Genomic DNA, 21,548 nt, shown 5'->3' on the forward strand with positions numbered 1-21,548 from the left:
AACCTTGATCACCATGCATTATCTAAAAAATTGTTAAAACTTTAGATTTTTACTGGGGTATGGTATTTAATTTTCCCATATTTGTATTTTTGGATATAAAATTGCTTCAGGTGCATTTGACTAAAAAGTCTGAATTATTAAAAGGAAAAGTATAATATCCCATTCACTCCCATTCCCAATGTTCAAGGATCCTCATTATTGACAATTTTGTTGTATATTGCTGTTGTTTATAGCCATGAACATAATTTTTTAATATATTTTTTAGTTCCTTAGTATTCAGACCTGACTCTACAATTGCACAAACAAAATTATTTCCATCATGTTGGCTCTAGAGCTCCCTTAAATGATATAATGCACGATCACATATTATTGCCAACCTCCATCTTGGTAAATTCCCATTTTCTGTCAAAACACTTGGGGTGTTTTTTGCCTCCATGTCTACATGAGTATACTCGTTAGGATAAGCTAAATGTTGCTGCACTAACAACAAATTCCATAACACAACTTTTTTTTTGACTCACACTATTGTCCAGTGTGGGTCAGCAGGAATTTCAGCTTGTTCAAGTACCTGACAGTGTGCTTCTGTGATCACAGAGCAGTAAGGCATGGGATGACCTGGACACTGGCAGCTATAACTTCCACCTGGAAATGAGATATGTCACTTCTGTTCACTTTTCACTGGCCAAAGTAAGTTACATGGCCATGCCTAATTTCAAAAGAGGGGAGAAGTAGAATTCCATTAAGTGACTGGAAAGTAGACAGCTGAAAATACTTGGTAAACACAATTCATGACTCAGTATTTTAACACCTATAATTTCTTTTCTGGGGCTACCTCTCAAATCCTAACCACTTTTGATAATGAACAATCTTCTCCATTATTGCCTTCTATCTTTACCCTCAAATATGCCTAATGCTCTGCATGTGTATGTCCCAAAAGCATAATTTATAAAGCTGGGGGGAAAAAGGCCATTATCAAAATTTTAAGAACACTGCACAGATTCCCAAAATATGGACATTTAGTTCAAATTCTGTTTGCCTTTTTTTTTTTTTTAAGGCAATTTGCTTGATACACTGTTTCATGGAGTTTTTTCATTTCCATGATTCCTTACTTCTTTGTTGGGTTAAAACGGATAAGCACACAATAGAATTTAGACTTAATATGTAGCACAAGGTCTGCTGTTTGGTTCTTACAGACCTTAGCAATAACAAATGCTTACTGATTAGCAATCAAATGCTTGATATCTTTATTTTTAGACCAGGTTTTCATTTTTTCCAATCCAGTTCACGAAGAGCAAAATCATATGTGAAACAGTCACATTAAACTTGGCTGAAAAGAAAAGGCTCTGACTACAGTGCCTGGAAGAATGCTTATTCATTATTCCCTAGCCCGGCATATTTCTCCATAGAGACAAGAGCATAGACTGCAGCCATGGAAAATCTGGGGAAATACCATTTATGCTACATCAAACTTGAGCCCACTCAGGCAATGTAAATCTTTCCCATATGTGATGACTGCTTGTTGCCCAGCCTCCAATTCTAAAAGAGACACTGTAAATATTCCCAAATACTCCTTTTTAATTTCTACCAAGAGTCTGCAGCTGTCTTTATGCTTGCGGTTGAAGGAACGTTTCTCTAATAAACTGGAAAGAGAGATAATTCATCCTGGGAAGAGTAAAAGGATAGCAATCTTAGATTTCAGGTATAAATTGGAGCCAATTTCATATCCCAGAATAGATCTAAATTTCAATAAAAATAAATTGCCCTTTATAGTGTAGATATAATAAAATTAAAGGCAGCCAAAACACAATCTATCTTGAATTTGGAATTTTATTCTAAAACCCTCCATGTTTTAGCCCCAAATATTATTATAAGGACAGTTTTCATAACCTGAAATCAAGATATGTGGTGTGATAAGAAATAATTTTTACTGCTACATGGAGAGTAGGAGGCAGTCAGAGAGATGTAATATGGCCAATGAGCTGTCAGATTTCCCAAGGCATTTAGGTGATTTAATAGGGCTTCTTAAAGTGTGGTCCATGGACAACCTGCATCATAATCACCTGGAGTTTTTGTTAAAATACGTATTCCAGGGCCCAATACCAGGTTTACTGAATCAGGCACTCTGGGCGCAGACCCAGAAATCTACACTTTAAGTTCTTCACGTATTTTTTATAACTTCTAAAACCATCTAATACCCACAGATTTATTGAGAGAAGACAAGAAAAAAGAACATTTAAAATCAGGGCATTGAAAGAAAGGCAATGAAACATTCTAACTTAGATCTTAAAGCAAGGAGATATACAAATCTAGTGGTGTTTAGAAGAGAAAATCATACTCACGGCTTAATAGGGCTTCTCAAGGGTAATTTTGGAGAATCCTCGACATTGCATTTCAGGGAGGAGCAAATGTAATCCTAATCCCCACAGTAACAGTGTCTTTAAGGAATGAATTAAAATTGCTGGCACTAACTTCCCCACCCCTCAGACCTGATAGTTTTCCAAGCATATCAGAGGTCCAGAATAGGCCTAGTTTTGCAGAATACCTGGATTTCTCTGATTGTGAGTATTTGTAATTTATTTCTCTCGACTACTATTTGACTCTCAATGCTAGCTCCATACTTTCCAGGATTAGATTTTCGGGTTCTCCTACTATAACCTGAGTTTTTGCTTCTTCGGTGTCTTAGTTCCTAGGTAGTGTCTGATACCCAGTTGCTCAATGAGTCTGCATTTTGTTTTCCATTTCACTCTTATGAACAATCCTATCCCTGGACTTCCACCGAACTGCTGACTGATTTCCCTGAGAACAAAAGCCTGATTGACCTGTTTAGAATACTATTCTTTGATTACCTGACATCTCTCTGGCTGGCTGGATCTCTTTTGCCACATGATGGTACCCCTGATATGACTGATTCCCCCAATTGTACCCCAGTGTTGTTAAGTCTGTGGGAACCCATGCCTGACCTTTCAGAAAAGATCTTTGTTCAGAGCCTGCATTTGCTTTTGCATTTGTGAGGAGTAACAATCTCTTGCCCTACCCCAAACACTAGTCAACTTCTGCATACCATCTCCCCTCTGTCTGCACACTGGGTAATAGGAAACTGGGCCATTCGCAGACAGTTGCCAAGTTTTGGCCAAGAAATTCCATAGATGTCCCAGTGGACCAGTGAAAACCTAAACAGGCCATACTTTGGAAAATTCTCACATCAGTCAGTTAAGAACGTTTCAGAACTTAGATTTTCATAGGGAATTTCTTGGTGAGTCCAAATTTAGTCTTCATTCTGAGCAATCTATAATCCCCTCAGAAAGTCACTAAGTGATTTTTTTGTTTTCCTTTCTGTCCTTGATCTCTATGGAGCCCATAGTCTTGGAGCAGATGTTACTTTTTGGGCCCCTTAGCTGTGCTTTAAGAAAGAACTTGGGTAGGGGCGCTTGGGTGGCTCAGTAGGTTAAAGCCTCCGCCTTCGGCTCAGGTCATGATCCCAGAGTCCTGGGATTGAGCCCCGCATCTGGCTCTTTGCTCAGCGACGAGCCTGCTTCCCCTTTCTCTCTGTCTGCCTCTCTGCCTACTTGTGATTTCTCTGTCAAATAAATAAATAAAATCTTAAAAAAAAAAAAAGAAAGAAAGAACTTGGGTAAGGATCACTCATTACCGGTATAGGCTCACTTTATAATGTGCTTTTAGGCAGGCAATAATCCTTCTGAGCAATTTACCAAAATTTCAGCATTTCCTTCCTTTCTTTCTTTTCTTCTTTCTTTCTTTTTCTTTTTAAGATTTTGTTTATTTATTTGACAGAGAGAGAGAGCACAAGCAGGCAAACAGCAGGAGGAGGGAGAAGAAGAAGCAGGCTCCCCACTGAGCAGGAAGTCTCACATGGGACTTCATCCCAGGACCCTAGGATCATGTCCTGAGCCAAGGACAGACACTTAACCAACTGAGTAATCCAGGCACCCCAAGTTTCATGGAGACATCTAGGGTTCCAGGTCTTAGATGAAGGAGAGTGGGAATCTGGTCCGTGGTCATCATCCTTTGCATACACAGGCATGTCTGAGATGCTGATTTCCTTGTCTGTTCCTGAACTTCAGTCTACAAACCCTGGGACAAAGTCCTCCATGTCCTTGTCCCCAGCTTTTCCAGGTTTGCCTCTTACTGCTTCTTCTCCTCCTCTCTTGGCTGCACTGAGTACATGGGATAAGCTGGAGGGTTGTTTTGGACATGTCTGCCTTCATACCCAATTTGAATATCCCTGTACCAAGTGGAACAACACTAAACAATGATCTGAGTTTGTAGCCTCCATGTACTTCTTACAGGAAATGATTCACAGAATCCTCTATTCTCAGATTTCACTGGTCTGGTCCAGGTTTTCTGTTCTGTCTCCCAGGGACCCAGTTCAGGCAATGGGGCAGAGGGTGACAGAATTTGGAGCTCCCACTCAGAATCTCACCCTCCCCCAACCACTAAGGTCTCTTTGTTTCCCTTTGATTCTTCTCTTTGGCCCCCTACCATGAGAACCTTATCTGATTTTAGGGATGGGATAAAGAGAACAATTTTATTTCATTGTTTTTGTTTTTGTTGTTATCATTTAAACTTTGGATCCTGAGGATTTATGGAGTTAACTTTTTGTTGCAGACAAAAACCTCCAAAGCGCTTTTTTTTCCCTTAATTATCCTTTTTCTGAAACAGTATTTGTCATACAATGAATTTGAGAAAATGTAAGGCGACAGACCATGAATGAATATCAAAATATTTCTAGAATTTCAGCACTGAATCTGAGCCTCCATCAAATAAAGGGACCACGGAAACTCTGACAAATGGTGAAGAAGCTAAGACAAAGTTTAATAAAACTTCAACTGAATGTTGAAATAATCGAAGTTGTTTTAAAAAAATAAACACCTGAATGACCATCAGCTTTAATATGAAATCTGAGTAAATATGAAATAAAATCTATGTACAGCAAAAACCTGAAATATTTTACTCAGAGGGAAAAAGAAAGAAACTCATCACTCTTGCCTAGAGTCTTATACTTTCTTTTCAGCTAACCAAATGTCTGCTATGACAGGATGGCTAATCCCTCAACTTCTCCTTGTGTGAGAATACCTCACACAGGCTTTATACCCTGTTGTAACAACAAACCTACAGCAATATTGGGCCCCTAAATTTGTCATCCAGTGTCAGGCACTGTGTGAAGCACTGGTCATCCAAGCCTGTCAGACAAAGTGCCTGTCCTCCGGGAGCTAACAGGGCAGCTGGGCCGGGAAAGTGGGCCAGTAGGCACGAACTTCAAGTGCAAAGTGGTGAGAACCACAGAGGTCAGCTGTGGGAGTTAAGGGTAGGGATGGAGTCAGGGAGAGCGTCTCAGAAGAAGTAATAATCTCTAGAAAGACAAGACTGAGGAACACTATAAGCTGAAAGGTCACTATCAGTGGCAGATAATACAAAGGGGAGATGGAATAAAGGCCAAGGCCAGGTGTTTATATGAGAAAGTGACAGATCTGTGCGGAGGGAGAACATTCACTCTGGAAAAGGTACGTCTCCCAAGCCATGTCCCTGGTCTGTGTGTGCATGTGTATGGTATTTCATATCATAATACTCTACAACCTAATGTTAATAAATATATTTTTTTAAATGTACAAATATATCTCTGACACAGAGATTTATTTTTCTTCAGAGAACACTGTGGAGCACTGGGGTTGCACTTTAGGGATGATTCATAAATATTTCATTATTTTATTTGTGATGTATGTTAGTAATTCCCATTTCGAGAGCTGAAGAAATTTAAAGTTAAGGGAACAGCATTTGGAAGGTTTTCTCTACCAAAAAATAGCTCCTGTGAATGAAAAAAAAAAAGATGATGGAGGGGCACCTGTGTGGCTCAGTCCTTTAATCGTCTGCCTTTGGTTCAGGTTGTGATCCTGGGATCTAGCCACACATTGGGCTCCCTGCTCAGCAGGGAGACTGCTTCTCCCTCTGCCCTCTGCCCCTGCTCTCTTGTACGTGTACATTCTCTCTCTCAGATAAATAAATAAAACCTTAAGGAAGGAAGGAAGGAAAGGAGGGAAAAAGGAAGGAAGGAAGGGAAAGAAAGAGAAAGAAAGAGAGAAAGAAAGAGTGGATCTCTAATACATACACTGGATTCCAGCTATTCCTGCCTGACACGGAAAGATGGAGGGAGAAGGAAAGAGATTTATTTCTATTTTGACTTTTAGACTATTCAATGCATTCAGTATTCCAAAAAGTTGCCAGTAAAACTGCAAGGTATGCATTCTTAGAGAGGAAACATCCTCTAGACTTCTCTATGATTACTGATGTGTCTCTTAGCCTAGTTTGACCTACATTGGTCAGGTGAAATATGTGGGGGCTCTAATAAAAGATCCTTAAGACCCCATCCAACATCCTTATTGTATGATAGATGCAACTTCCATTCATAAGTGATTACTGAGTAGATTAAGGAAATGAAATAAGTCACAGAACCTTTGATGCTAAGAAAGAGCCAAAATCTTCTGACAGAAATAGCTTAGTCTCTGGGGTAAAGCACCAGAGAAGACACTAGCAATCACTTTCAGAAAACTAGTATTGGATATAAGGGCAAATGGTCAGTGTATCTACCCAAAGCAGAAGCCATGTGTTGATTAAGAAAAACTAAATCAGTCTATTACTCTAGGATAATATTATAGTGAAATAATATTCCTGGCATACATCTGAAATCCCTTAGTCATTACTTTGGAGTATTTCCACTTAAATTTGATTATGTCATTGCATTGATTCTTAAATTCACAGAAAGAGAAGCAGTCTGCAAAGGAGGCAGAGAGCCTGTTGTTCAAAACTGAGAGAGATTCCTAGCTACTCTGCTTGTTAGTTTTGTGACTATAAGTTTGAATCATAAAGAATAAATAATAAAATCACATAGAAACACTGAATAAAGAGAGGCAATTATTTGCATCATGTAAATGTTACTAAGAAGTTTTCCTTTTCTTGCTACCTTTTCTTTCTTGTTGTTTCTTGTTTTTTCTTTTAAGATTTTATTTAAATTCAAGTTAGTTAACATATAGTGGACTATTCATTTCAGGAAGAGAATTGAATGATTCGTCATTTACATACAACATGCAGCTTTCATCACAAATGCCTCCTTAATGCCCATCACCCATTTAGCCCTTCCCCCCATGGACCTCCCCTCCAGCAAAAGAAAAGAATGAGCCAGGAGATACTTTCATCTCAAACTGAAATAAAACATCCACTTACTTTTGTTTTACCATCATTTTCAATTGGGACAAGGTCACTGGTATTATCTGGGTTTAATTTTAGAGTAGCTTTCTTAAAAGAAAACAAACAAACAAATTCAAGTCATAAAGAATAAACCAGTATCTAAGATTACCTGGATTGCATTTTTAAGGAGTGTTTAGTATAAATCTAATAAAATGTACTTTTTTTTTTTAATGTACTCTTTTGAGTACTGGATGAAGGAAGGCATGGAAAGAATACAGACCACTATGGCCCTCGGCACATATATGGGTTTGATACACGTTAACCATGATTGGTACATTCATTACACTTCTTTTATATGAGAAAATGGAGGCTTAGAAATGTTAAAGTCACTTGCATAGGATAACATATGCAAGAGGGGCCAGCGCTGAGCCTCAAATCCTATCATTCAACGCCACAGGCCCCACTCTTAACTCTCTATTAAGGACTCACTGAAAATTTAGGGGGGGTGGGAAAATGTATACATATATATAAAAGACATATATACATATTTTTAAAATTGTCAACAGTGTAGAAGATGGACCAGAGTGGCAAAGGACTGGAGAGAGGGAGACTAGGACCAGTAAGGAGACAGTGGGTTAAGAACAGATCACGGAATTCTGAGCAAGACAGTAGTCACGGGGATGAAAAAAAGCAAAGACTATAGATTTTAAAATTCTATAAAAACAGTCACCTGGTTGCAAAGGAACTGAGGAAGGGGATAACAGATGAAGGGGTGGCTGGAGTGAAGGAATGATACAGAGTTTGAAGTCCTGGAATATCTGAGACAGCCCGGTACTGGGAACTCTGACAAGTAGGGCAGGCATGGAAGGTGGTGGGGTCACGCTGGATCCGAAACATAGCCTGCTTCCCTACCAAGCCAAAGATCCCGCTACAAGTGTTGTGTATCCAGAAAAAGGAAACCTATATCGTAACTTACACTAATTATGAGTTACAAGAAGTCTTGCTGACCAGATCTCTAAACTGGGCTTTAAGTCAAAGCCATGGGACTGGATGCAATCTTCTGAGGGAGAACGTATAGAGGGAGAAATATAAACACAGACAGCGAGAATAAGGAGGTGGGAAGAAGACAGGAGCCCTCGCAAGAAAGAGATTAGAAAAGTGGAACTGTAGGCTTGTACGAGATCCCTAACTCTAAAAGATAGAACTATTTCAGGAAGAGCACGGCGGCAGAGAGTGTAAATAGCAAACAGCAGAAAGAGCAGAGGTGAGCAACGGCTAAAAGGCTCTGGGTTTAACCATAAATTCAGCCATTTTTAGCAACCCCTGAGAGGTAATTTCAGCATTGTGGTAGAGATAAATGTCCAACTGCCAAGAGTTTTAGAGTCGGAGGGAAGTGGGAAAGCAAAAACAGAAAAAACAAATTTTTCTTGGCATCAGGAAGAGAGAGCTCCATTGAGAAAGTTGAGTGTTTGTTTGTTTGTTTGCTTCGTGTAGCACAGGCCTGGACATTGGTTATGCCCTGAGGAAAAGCAAAGGTGTAAGTAAAAGAACATAAATTTATGAAGCAAGCCCCAGTTTCATCTTGATAAACATTTTGTTTAAAAGTTCCATAAACAAGAGTGGCCCAGGAAATGCTTTAGCAAATGCTCATTAACAAAGTGACAGCTATTTAAAAATGTTCCCATAGCTATTATATGTTTATCACCCGTTGGGTCATAAAGACTTTTGGCATGGAATCTTGAGTTCTTTCTTTAGTATGAGAACCCTTCTGTTCCCTGGGGATTTTCAGAGAATAGGGTACATGGTTGACCTCTTACTCAGACAGAAGGAAATTACGCTTTCACCTCTTGCCCCAGAGGGAATTTATCATGCAGTCATTACTCCTGGATGAACATCGAAATGAGACTGAAAGCTGGAAGCCTGGGTTCTACATGAGCAATATTTCTGGACTAAGTTCCCCCACACTGCCAAAAGAGGGATTTGTTCTTACAGAGTTCTAGGTCATTACAATTCTAAAATAATCTAATGAACAAAAAAATCACATGCAAACAAATGCTTAGTCTTATTTCACGTATGACAGAACACACCAAAACAAGTAGGACCCCAAATATGGGGGGGGGGCAAATTCTGTTACATATGGTATTGCTATAGAACAGAATAGAATACAGTTGTATATTGTTCTTTTCCAAAGTGTTCTGAGTAAAACAGGAAAAGTTCCTAATAAAATGTTAAATGAAGCAAAGTGGAATCCAAATTTGCAGTTTTAAACCAATTTTGTAAAAGTAAAACAAAACAAAATATTGATACTATATTATATAAACAGAGAAAGAAATCTGACAACAGGAATGAACCCACTAGAGAGTGAAATTGGTGACAATGATTTATTTATCCTTGGGGCACCTGGGTGGCTCAGTCAGTTGAATGTCTGTCTTCAGCTTAGGTCATGATTCCCGGGTCCTGGGATTGAGACCTGCATGGGGCTCCCTGCTCAGTAGAGAGTCTGCTTCTCCCTCTCCCTCTGCTTATGCACTCTTTCACTCTTTCTCTTTCAAATGAATAAATAAAATCTTTTTTAAAAATTTATTTCTCCTTTTATAATTGTTACTCTCTCCATAATCATTAAAGTTGTTCCTTTCTTGTGAGTTATATAGGGCCTTTTATACCCCAGGTTGGCAGGGAGGTTGTTTTCCTTTCCACTGTATTCAATTCAACTTCTACCATTTTCAGGGATGCAGATGGAGGACGTATGGATGCTATCTTCCCTGCCGGACTCAAGCTATGCTGCAAAGAAGGACCGCAGAACACATCTTTGTATTAAACATACTCAAAAGCAAGCAGGTTGGAGAGAGAAGCTAAAGCAAAATGGAAATTGCTTCCTAAAGTCATTATTATTATTTTTGTTAGTTTGGAATGATATCACTGTTTGCCTACAGCTCTACAACTTACATACTCTTCAAAAATTACTTTCTACAATTTTAAGATCACCAAAATAATATTTGGCCTGTAAAACTGTCTTAGACTCAGGCACATTTATCTGTCCTAATATCTCACTGTTTTTCCCAGTAATAATAATAAATCAAATAATATTGATAAAATAATATTAATAATATTCATGTAATAATATTACTAATAATATTAATTTTAAAAAGAGACATCTGCTTGTAATAAATGAATTATAAATGCCACAATACCAGCAAAATAAACAAAGGGTAGAGGAAAAAGGCTGATGCCTTCATGTCTTCCAACTCTACTTTTTTAAATTACTACTGACTGTAAGCACCTATAACAATTCATAGTTCTAAATTGCTGTTAGAAAACACATAGAAATTTAGTTATTAATGGTGATGCTTAATGAAGTTTTTACATTTTAGCATAACCCAACAGTAAACTAAATAACAAATACTTCAATAATAAAACATGAAGTAAAATATAGTGAGTTTAGTATTATTTTTTGTTAATGCCCTTTTAATTCAAGGATTGGAAGTTATATTCATTCAACAGACATTTATTGCATGACTAAAATGAACAAAATGAATGCCAGTCTTTGACCATATCACCTCTTAAATTGTCCAGTTTAGTACATTAAGCAAAGGGCAACATAGAAGAACATACTAGTGTCAATTTGAGCATCTTTACTGAGAGGCTGAAGTTGAAAAATGAACTCAATTTTGATTTTTATGAGAAGAAAGTTACTGTCTCTTTCTCTGTTCAACAGCGAAGGCAATATTGATGGCTTCTCTTCCATGCCCACAACCTATAGCATGGGACTTGGCAGCTCCTTGAAATACATTTGCTCACGGAATTCTAATTCATGAGGGACTATGTTCTGAGTCTTCTCACAAGGCAGTTTCAAGAAAGACCCTTATAAAGCACTATCAGGAACACTAACAGGCTTCTTCTCTTCCTAGTTGTAAAAAGCACTTTCTAAATGGAAGTCTCCATTTGTGTATATTCATCACAGCACTGAATTTCCAGGAATTTTAAGCTTAGGTCTTGTGATAGTATAGTTCTCCTTATAAAATACATATCCTTTCATATGTCAGATTTCCCAATTAGGTAAGCCTGTGAAAATTATATTTTGATTAAACTGAAAGACTCAATCAAGTATTTACAAAAAGCTTTATTGTATTGACTTAAAATAGCATTATTTTCAATTTTAAAGAATTATGTTTCAATTGGAATAACATTTTATTTTAAAATGACCCATTCTTTTTTTTTTTTTTAAAGATTTTATTTATTTATTTGACAGGCAGAGATTACAAGTAGGCAGAGAGGCAGGCAGAGAGAGAGAGAGGAGGAAGCAGGATCCCCGAGCAGAGAGCCTGACGTGGGGCTCGATCCCAGGACCCTGGGATCATGACCTGAGCCGAAGGCAGAGGCTTTAACCCACTGAGCCACCCAGGTGCCCCTAAAATGACCCATTCTTAACGGAAAGAATGAGGGAACAAAAATAAGCAAAACCTCTCGATTTTAGACAATGTTCTGAACTTACATGGAAATTAAATTCAATGTAGCAGACAAAAGGCAGTCCCTGAACTCATGGTTTCAAACTTAAAGAGTATGTCATTTACACTGCAAGATGCTTGAACACCCAGTAACAATTTCTACAGTGACTAGATAAAACTCGTATTTAACACCTAGTGTGAGCAAAAAAGGCCCCCAAGAAAAAAGTCCTCACACACAATTCTAAATAAAGTTGTATGGTCATTAGCAATGGGCTACTTAAAGTCGGAATTTAGAATTGCCCTGGACTCAGTTTCTAGCTTCGTGTGTTTATCTAATATAGCCAGTTTCAATTTTCCTCATGGGTAAAGTGCAATTAATTATCAAGATCACTGAGAAAACAGTGATTCTTTTTGCTCTGCAGAGCACAACATAAAAAAAATAAAGGTAAGGAAACATATTCTGCTACAAAATTCAGTGCTTCATAATATTTTCAACTTACAAGAAATTGCAAGTGAGGATGTTACAGGTAAAGAAATCAAGACATTATCGAGATGAATGAAAAATATATCTTTTCCCCTTGAAACATAATCTCCACAGAGAAGAACTGCATGGACTCAATGATGAATATTTTTTCCTCTTCCCTAACTCTGTCTTACAAAGCGTTACGATGCTGTTTCCCAGTTGTGCATTCATGTGAACAGTGCATGTGTAAATGGAACTAAAATAAAATACTGAGTGCTTGATTAATATTAAATTGGCCCCTTGAGATGTGGTTAGTCACTGATTCCTTGACATATACCTCCAATAACTTTATTAAAAAGGAGAACAAACAGCACATTCTGTATCTGATGCAGTAATGCCTTCCTTATCCCAGAGCCACTTCCATGGCAAATTATTCTACAGAACACAACTAAGGACTTGGACACAAACCAAAAGTCTCCTGAGCACCTAAAATAGATGTCACTGTGTCGATGCACTTCGGCACATCCACTTTCCTCATAAGAGAATCTCTTGGGCCCTCAGATAAAGTTACTGCTTTTCATTCTTTCCAAACTCTTTTTTTTTTCCTGTTTTCTTGTGCGCAGCACAAAAAAATAATAATAATTATAAAGACGTGGTTGAGGTTGAAAGATATTGTTAGAAGAAGGCAAACGGTCCACACCCATACGAAGTCACCCTTCCATATGGAGGCTGGACACAGAAAGAAAAAAAAATCCTATAAAAATAATACCATTTAAAAAAGCATAGTGATTACATGACTTTTTGACATAAGATGTAATAGCCTTATATACCACAGAATAAGCCCCCAACGTATCATTACATTATAGAATAATTCTACATTGTATATCCATGATGAGAAGGCTGGGTAATTCAGAGAATATTAAATTGAATTTAGTTCCCTCCAGAGAGATCTCAAAATATATACTAGATCTCAGAAAGTTAACTATCCAAAAATGGCTAAATTCTAAGGCTTCTGGAGTTTTCCGTGGTAAACTCGTAAGCTTCACTTTTTGGAAAGTCCACAAATGTAGACCTCCTTAATTGTCTCATTGCTTGTTTATTGACCAGCAGCAAGAATTACCTATTAGCTAGTCGGGCCTCCGGGGAAAGAGTGACACTTCAGATGATAGTGGTTCCCTTCTGTCTACCCCACTGCCATTCTGGGCTACTCCCCTTCTGCTCTGAGAGCCTCCATAGCTCAGTGATTTGAAATCTTGGAAATGTCCATTTAAGGCAGATGATTTTAAAGAAGATAAACTTCATATGAAAAATTTTTTAAAAAGGCTTGTCAGAATATTTTTAAATAAGTAGAAATGAAGGGAAGGAGTGGTTAAAATGAATAATTAATGATAGAAGTAGATTATAGGTAAAATCCTAATTCAAAATTATGTGTTTTCCAGGTCAGATCCACCAAACTGTGATGAGGTCCGTGAGCCTTTCTTGAGTCAGTTTAAAGTGCCTGGAGCTGCTCTGTCTTGGTCCTCCTGATTGGCTCTATACTGGTTCTATACTTCCAGTCGAAGATGAATTAACCTATCCCTCCCCCTCAGTCAAGAGCATTCTGCACATTCCGCAATATTACAGCCTATCTTTCTTTATCCAACATGAACAACAAAACATAAAACCACCCATGACAAGATACAAAAAAGGACAAAGATAAACTAAGCTTCAAAATAAAATAACAACAACGACCATTAGATTCCTGAGAACAAAACAAAACCAAACCAAATCCTAGTAGCTTCAAATATCAACAGCCACAAAACAGTACAGCAAAGAAGCTAAGGTACTTTAAAGAGCGTGTTTTCTCTCAGAAAAGAGGCAAGGAGTGGGGAAAGGTCAAAGGACCACGGAATACAAAGCAAGCAAACAAACCCTGAAGGAGATTTCAGTGAGTAAAAAACAGTACCTTATAAGTAACTGGTCTTGTCTACTCACAGCTGTTTCCAGTGCCGACTCTTGTTTAACTGTCTACTGCGTTCAGTTTAAAGTTAATTCTGTTGGCAAAAAAGTACAGAGCTTGTCTGGAAAATGCTGTTTGGACATAAACCATTCCTTTCAAAGCTGTAGTAGCTATATTTAAGTTTTCTTGTAGAGAGGGATATAAACCTTTCCTGTAGCTAATTTTCTTCCTCCTCCCGCCCCTCAGACTTAGTCAGTGTCCTCCTATCCCATATATTGAAGAAAGAGACAGAGAGGGGAGGAAGGAAAAAAAAAAAAGAAAGAACCAGGAAATATACCTTAAATAATGTAGTAGTTGAGCATTTGGAAAAAGAGGGGGAAAAAAAAAAGAAGAAGAAGAAGAACCATAGAAAGAGTATCAGGATCTTAAATATAATTTAGCCCAATGCCCTAATTTTTTAGATCAGGAAACTGACACTCAAAGAAAATATGACTTGTACAAGATCATTCACATAGCTAATTAATGCTGCAGCTAAGAATAGTTACCAGGTTTCACAACTGCCAATTCAATGCTCTTGCTACTACTCTAGTATACCCAAAGGAAACGGTTTACCTTGAATAATACCCACAGGAGTTGGCAGGGAACAGTAACACAACTACAATGTGAGAACCATCTGTTCTCAGAGAAAACATCTCATTCCACTTTAAAATCCTCAATACTGTAAGATTCTCTATAATGCCCGATTTCTTGAAGATTTAGGAAACACCTTACTGTTTGTTGATTTTGCATAATATTTTATGTCTCAGGATGCTGACATACTTTAGTCCTTATAGAGGACTATAAGGGATGATGCTATGACAGGTGTTACTCTTTAATATTTCTTTTTTAAGAAAAGATTTTATTGGGCGCCTGGGTGGCTCAGTGGGTTAAGCCGCTGCCTTCGGCTCGGGTCATGATCTCAGGGTCCTGGGATGGAGCCCCACATAGGGTTCTCTGCTCAGCAGGGAGCCTGCTTCCCTCTCTCTCTCTCTGCCTGCCTCTCTGCCTACTTGTGATCTCTCTCTGTCAAATAAATAAATAAAATCTTAAAAAAAAATTAATAAAAATTAATAAGAAAAGATTTTATTTACTTATTTACTTGAGAGAGAGTGAGAAAGAGAGTACAAGTGCAGGGCGGGGAGGGAGACAGGAGAGAGGGAGAAATAGACTCCACACTGAGCAGGGAGCCTGGGGCTCAATCCCAGAAACCTGGGAATCTGACCTGAGCTGATTACAGTCACTTAACTGACTGAGCCACCCAGGCGCCCCTCATATTTCTACCCAGTATCAGTGGTATTGAACTAGAAACACAATACTATCACCACAGATCCCTACTTCCAGTTTGTCGATATTTTTTTAGCCATACGTGCAAGTTTATTCTTGTTATTATTAATTACATATTTTGTTAAATAAGAGAAGCAGCACAATAATTTTTACTCGATATCTTTCACATAACATTTCCTACTTATATATAAAGAAACTATTTTTCTCTAACTGAAGGAATGATATTCTTATTATAATATATTTTTAAGTTTTCCTCTCTATAATGTATTGATTGATTCATTTATTCATTCATGTCCTTATTTAGCAAATATTAATTGAACATTAATATAGTTTCCTTCCCTTGTGGAATATGGTGACAAGCAATAACTTTTATAGATAAGTGTATAGTTGTCAAATAAAATCTAAGGGCTTACTTAGGAAGTAAGGCCAATTTTCCATAACTATCTTTTTATCCATTCTCATATTATAAGCATGTGCCCCAAATTTATTTACATTCTCTCCATTGAGTTGCCCACTCTCAACAACAACCATCCTCCATCCTAGGGTCAGATACGTCAAAATATGAAATGGCCCAGGTGGAAATTGCTCTGGGCACTATTCATCTTTCTGTTGGATCTGACTCCCTAAACTACTAAAATCTAAATTACAAACTACAATTTAAAGACACAATTTGGCAAATGCTCAGACCACCCCAAACCCATTTTAAATTGTGACACACTGTTTAGCGCAGAAATTCAGTTTTTTTTATATTGCCCATCTACATTTAAAATGATATCATATCTACTCTGACCCTGGTCTTTGGAAGAAAATAGTGCAATGTGATTAAATAGTTATAAAAGTATATTTTTAAAGTGATCATGTGGTTTTTGAAACGTGTTTTCCAAAATGTTGAGTAATTAATAGGTACTGTATCAATTTTCCAACAATGACAAATAAGCAGCTGATTCAAAATACGTAATAGTTGAGAAAGAAATCTTGTAAACCATACTTTATACTTTTTTACACAATGGCAGGATCCTCATCTCCTTCCAATCTCAATTAATTTTGTCTGACTGAGCTCTGTGCAAATATAAGTCACAAAGACATCAACATCTACATTTATATATAGCACTGATACCTCAAGTCTGATTAAAATTTGACACTCTGATACATATGACTGGGGTTTACTAAAAGTATCCCCTCTTTCTCTTTTACTTCTTAAACTTTTAATTTAAACATTTTGCCTTTTGTCTGTGAGAAGGAACAGGAAGGAAATCTTAATAAGCCTTGAAAGAGAAGTAGGCTGTGAGGAGAGAGACACAGAGATTTAGATGGAATGAGTCAGGATGATTCAGGGCTCTGGACTGGACTCAGGAAGGAAGGTGTAAAGAGGAGTCACATACAAGCAGGTTGTTTGGAACAGAAGTGGGCTGAGCCACAGACAACAGATTATAGGTATTAAATGCAAGAACCAAAGTCTCTCAAAATAGGTTCAGCAAAGAGGGAACTAGCAATTTTGGTGACCAGTGCCAGCAACAGGAAATTGGTCCTTGAACGGACTTTGTAATTCATGACACAGTTTGTTTCTCCCCATTGGAAGGGAAGCATGTGCTGTCAATATGAGAATTCGAACACAATCTAAAATAACACAGTGACATAGAAACATTTAAAAAAAATTGTTCCTCTATTTTTAGGTCCCTTGGACATACTCCAGGTTGCCCTACTCTGGGCATGCTCTGGATCTGAGAATCCTAGCATAGTTTAGTGGGGACTAGTTACTGTGTTATGAAGCCTGGATATGTGGAGTTGAATTTCACTGATGGGAGAGGTACTTACAGGAGAGGTGAAATCCGGGGCAGACTATATTAACACAGGCAAGACAGTTGGAGTTCTCTTGACTCTGAGATCTCCTCTTAGTTTTCAGGTTTACAGTAACACTAGAGGAAAACTTTTCCTAAGGAATCCCAGAGAGTGCTTTTGTGATAGCAGCTACTGGATTATAATATTCTGTGCTTGGGAGGAGATATCACACGTGGACATTTTTAATAGTCTCAGGGAACCACACACATAAAAACCTTAAGCACCAACTCTCTTCAGTTCAAGCTCACGCTTACTTTGTTGCCTGTCTCCTCTCAAAAGCCATTCTCCTCGCAGCAGCCAGGGCCCCTTATACGGTCTGATAGCTACCCATAATTCCTCCTCTTCACACCTTCCAGTGGTTTCCCATCACCCCATTCCATGGCTTCTAATGGTTTCCTATCATTCTCTTACTTTACCCCTGCAATGGTTTCCCACTGTTTGCAGAATAAGTCCAAATGCCTGACGATGGCTTCTGAGGCCTCACATAATTTCACCCCTGTTTATCTTTCCTGTTCCCTAACCTGTTGTTCCTGTTGTTCCATCTGTTTAGGATGTTGCCCCTTGATCTTTGAGGGACTACCATTTAATGAGACTGCAAGGGGGCGCCTGGGTAGCTCAGTGGGTTAAGCTGCTGCCTTCAGCTCAGGTCGTGATCTCAGGGTCCTGGAATCGAGTCCCGCATCGGGCTCTCTGCTCGGCAGGGAGCCTGCTTCTTCCTCTCTCTCTCTCTGCCTGCCTCTCTGCCTGCATGTGGTCTCTCTCTGTCAAATAAATAAATAAAAATATTAAAAAAAAAAAAGACTCATTTCAAATGCTTCTTCCCAAGAAAAAAGATTTCCTGATCACTAGCTGATCTCCCCCCGACCCTTACATACGCATACTCTCTGCCCCTTTTTTCTATTTTAATTGTTCTTCATAGCACTTACTACTCTCTGAAATTATCTTGGGTGCCTTTTGTATTTATTCATTCACTTAATTCGTCAGTTTAATTATGTTTACAGTATCTCTTTGAGAATGAGTTTTATAAATCAGAAATGTGTTGGAAGTTATAGATAAGATCAGAAACATAATATTTAGGCTTTTTAAACCACATTATCACCAGTATTCAGAGCAGTGTCTCCTATGTAGGTATTTGACCAATATTTCTTGAGTGAATGAATTATATTTGTTGCCTGGGTTACTACTCTTCGGTCAACAAACGTCCAACAGAAGTCCACGAGCATGAAGGCAAGGACTAATCTACTTCTGCAATTGACTGAACTCTTCAAGTCTCCCTGAGGCTCAAGCAGCTAGGCATTTGCAGGAAATAAGGAAAGAGCCCCTGCTGGGCTCTAGGAGGCTGCATCTAGGCATGGTGCCTCGAAACCCTTGAATTTTGTTAACACAAAGTCCAGCATATATCCTTGAGCTGCTAGGAGGTCCTAAGAGCTTCCGGACATCTCCTCCATTTCCTGAACTCGATAGTCGTGGCCCTTATTGGAATAGCAGATATCCTAAAGCTAATTCTATCCTTTCCAGGTGGTTTCAAGAAACTGCTCTCAGTTGCCAACTCTTCAGAAGCAGGAGCTAAATCCTTGCATTCGCAGCATATGTTTTCTAAATGAAAAAAGGGACAGACTAAATAATTTTAGAGAAGTGAGCTCACAGATAATTTAATCTTCCATCTCGGTTCTCCTCCACGCTGACTCAGAGCTCTCCAGCGAGCTGTAAATTAGATTTCCTCTCCCGTCTCAGGTCCTACTGCTTCCTAATGACCTGTTCTCGTGAGTCAGCCTCTCTGGGTCCTGTGGCTCAGGCACATTGTGGGATAATATGACTGCCTTAGTAGACTCCAGGTCCCACGGTATCAGGAAGGTGGCTGGTGTGATGGCAGCCACAAAAAGTTGTTTGTTTGGAAAAAAATGACACCCCCCCCTGCCCCCGCATACCACTGCAGCTGCCCTACCTCCCCCCCAGGACACACCTAGGTAGAAGAAAACTCTTGTCTGAACACTACTGCAGCTTGATAGCAAATAACATCATTTAAAACCATTTTTGAAAGAAATGTCCTTTTCCTATGGTACTGATTGCATGTTAATCTAAATTCATAGATGGCATTTGGTGAGTCAGTGAATCCAAGCTACAGATATTTAGTGATTGCCTTCCATGGACAAGGCTCCGTGTCAGGTAGTGAGGTTTATGTAATTATTCCTTTTTATCTCAAGGGATACTAATTCTTTATCCAAAATACAAATTTCTCTAGGAAAAGAAGGTAAAATTTCTTCTTTCCTCCCCCTTTTCTTTCTTTCTTTCCTTCCTTCAATTTACTGTAAGCCAGATTTATTGAGTCCAAATAACATGCTGTGTTTGGGTATAAAGAAAAAGACAAAATTCAATGTCAGGAGGCTAACCCTTTGGAAGTGAGAGAAATTTATGGACTATTGGTGGAGATAAGCACAGCATTACCAGAAAGCACATCAAAGCAGTGTGGAATCAAGATGGGAAGTGAGCAAAGAAGGCTTTTTTGAGAGGATGAAACCTACATTCTGAATGCAGGAGAGGGAGAGGATTAACATTCCAGGCAGGAGATAGGGCACACTTGGGTCACTTCAAGAATTTCTATAGAGCTGGAATGTGGAATGAAAGACATAGACTAATAGATGAAATATGCAGAAGGAAATATAGGCAAAAGGCTCAGGAATTTGTTTTTTATCCTGAAGGCAATGGGGGAGCTACTGAAAATTTTTAAACAGTGGATACTTTGTTTTAATAATGCTAAGTAGAGAAAGAATTTAGGGAGAGGTGACTTGAAGGACTAGACTACTTAGGACGTTGTTTCTTTATTCAAGTAAGACATTGTGATGGTCTGCAATTAGGCCGTAGGGACAGAGAGACCCAAAAGAGAGGCACCAAAAGATAATTTACATTTTCTCACAGGTAGGAAGAGGTGAGTAAGCCAAATTCACTTCCAAAACCGCTATAAAATCATTAGAGAAAAGTGTATCCAGTATTAGAACTGCATGAAAACTCTAGTGAGATCTTATATAAGTAAGTTCTCCCCATTCACAGATGAGGAAATGGAAGGCTCAAACTTGAGTGATAGCAACATTTGATCTCATGTCCATCTGACGACAAAACCCATATTCTCTACACTAAATTGCCTGGCCCTTTGAGGAGATCATACATTTTGGACACTTCTTAAACTCAGACTTAAAGAAGTTGTTTGGAATATAATTTGGCAGTACCTTAAGAGGTTCCCATGCAAGACTATTCAGGTTTTCCAGGTATGAGCATGTTCTAATTTGAGATCCAACACACAAACAATTGGATTTGTGCTGTTTCTATGGAACAACACATTTAGTGACCCTGCAAAGCACAAATCCTCATCAAATTCCTTTTGATTATTTATTTTTAAGCCTGGAAGATTTATTCACACTCTATACGAGGATGGCCAGGTGAAACCAAAATGGAAGTGGAGTTGACATACTCTAGTTCAATCAAGTCAAATACTGAGTTTTGAGTAGAACGGTGTTTGAAAGATAAATCAGTTTCAATGAATCTTGGAAGGCAGAAGGTACAGTTCTTAAGACACTGGAAACAGGAAGGGGCAGATGTAGCTCAAGCAGGAGAAAATGCTGAAATTTGCCTTAAAGTTGGAGGAGAAAAGTTCCTTCTCTAGCATATTTTACATGGACTGTGGGTAGGATAACTATACAATTTAGTACCCAAACCTTGAATCTTGAGAGTAAAAGGAGACACTAATATTAATTACAACAGGATAGCAGATAATCATCAGGACTCTTACAGGCAAACATGGATGTACATCACCTTACCTAGAGGCTGACATTAAACCTGATCTTCAGGTGACGGTAATATCAAGAATGAGGTCATAGGTTTTAAAGTGAGGCAAGATAAGCAAAGTCAAGAATTCTTACACAACTTGGACAAGGTGTTTGATAGATATACAACGGCCAAATCAACTGAATTATTTGAGATATATTAATTAATTTAGTTCCATAGTTTATTAGAAAATGATACATAAAGATGAAAAATAACTCTTCATTATAAGATAGTCACAGATAACAGGTATATAGTGTTTAGTCTCCTATATAATGTATTCACATAAATATTTTCCATAAAATATAAATATATTGGTATACATGGGTGCTCCTACCTATTTTGGTTATTTAAAAATAAGTACAGACTTTATTTTTTGATGAGGGAGTCAATATTAAGAAGCACCAAACTGAATCAAATCTCAGTGTACTCTCCCACCAATTCCTGAATTCTTTCCAGAGTTGAGGACATTCTTCCTTATATGGCAAGATTCCTTCGTAGGCTAGATAAAGGGAAGGATAGG

General features: G+C 38.3%; 1 protein-coding gene across 6 annotated transcripts in view; it reads right to left on the reverse strand.

Annotated features, from left to right (window-relative positions):
- Nucleotides 1-21,548, reverse strand: part of ARHGAP24 (Rho GTPase activating protein 24) — a 508,913-nt gene that overhangs the window by 205,666 nt on the left and 281,699 nt on the right. Inside the window, exon 2 of one of the 6 annotated variants that reach the window (XM_045079406.1) lies at nucleotides 14,054-14,141. The exons of 4 other annotated variants lie outside the window; for them this stretch is intronic. The gene's annotated coding sequence lies outside the window, so the exon portion shown is untranslated. Of the gene's footprint in view, nucleotides 1-14,053; nucleotides 14,518-21,548 lie in introns of those variants that run through there. One more of the 6 variants, XM_004756148.3, reaches the window with a different exon arrangement.

Source organism: Mustela putorius, unplaced genomic scaffold (assembly GCF_011764305.1).
Source record: "Mustela putorius furo isolate JIRA1106 unplaced genomic scaffold, ASM1176430v1.1 tig00000382_pilon_pilon_pilon, whole genome shotgun sequence".
NCBI classification, from domain to species: domain Eukaryota; kingdom Metazoa; phylum Chordata; class Mammalia; order Carnivora; family Mustelidae; genus Mustela; species Mustela putorius.